This window comes from Mycetomoellerius zeteki, unplaced genomic scaffold (genome assembly GCF_001594055.1).
Source record: "Mycetomoellerius zeteki isolate Tzet28-1 unplaced genomic scaffold, Tzet1.0 scaffold74, whole genome shotgun sequence".
NCBI lineage: Eukaryota > Metazoa > Arthropoda > Insecta > Hymenoptera > Formicidae > Mycetomoellerius > Mycetomoellerius zeteki.
This window is the reverse complement of record NW_017257764.1, coordinates 285614-286238: the sequence shown is the minus strand read 5'-3', so window position 1 is coordinate 286238 and position 625 is coordinate 285614.

The window sequence follows — 625 nt, the reverse complement described above, 5'->3', positions numbered from 1 at the left end:
TTCCTACGACCGCTACGACTTCTATTGTAGATACCGCATGACCCTCGGTGGAATAGAGACCAAAGTAACGCATTCTTTTGATCTGAGTCGAAATGCCGATAACTTTCCTATTGGTTATAATGACGACCGCCATTTCGATTTAGTCGTTTATAGTCCAATAAGCGCTTAGTACGGAATCCATAGACGTTGCTCAAGACTCGAGATGGTCTTCAGCTAGTGCTTGAACCAATCAGAGAGCCGTATTAGCATCTTAAGACATTGCTTGAGATTAAGACCGGACTATTGCCTAGTTTACATCGTGCACTTGATACGAATACTAACTAGTAATTTTCCATTGAATTATCTTAATTTCGGCGAACCGTGTAAACATATATGTGACATGTGTATTTAATTAATCATTTTGATGCATATTCTACCAATTTAGTACATCATTCTTTAAATACATTGCTGAAATTAAAATAATTTAATAGAAAGTTACTAGTTAATACGCGTATCAAGTGCTCGGTATAAACTAGGCCTATGATTCCAGCCTTAGTATTATTGGTATAAGGTATGGTTAGTAGGTCCAACATGGAAGACCTATCGCTGGATTCACACTGCGTTCGATTTTCGTCGTACGACGCTC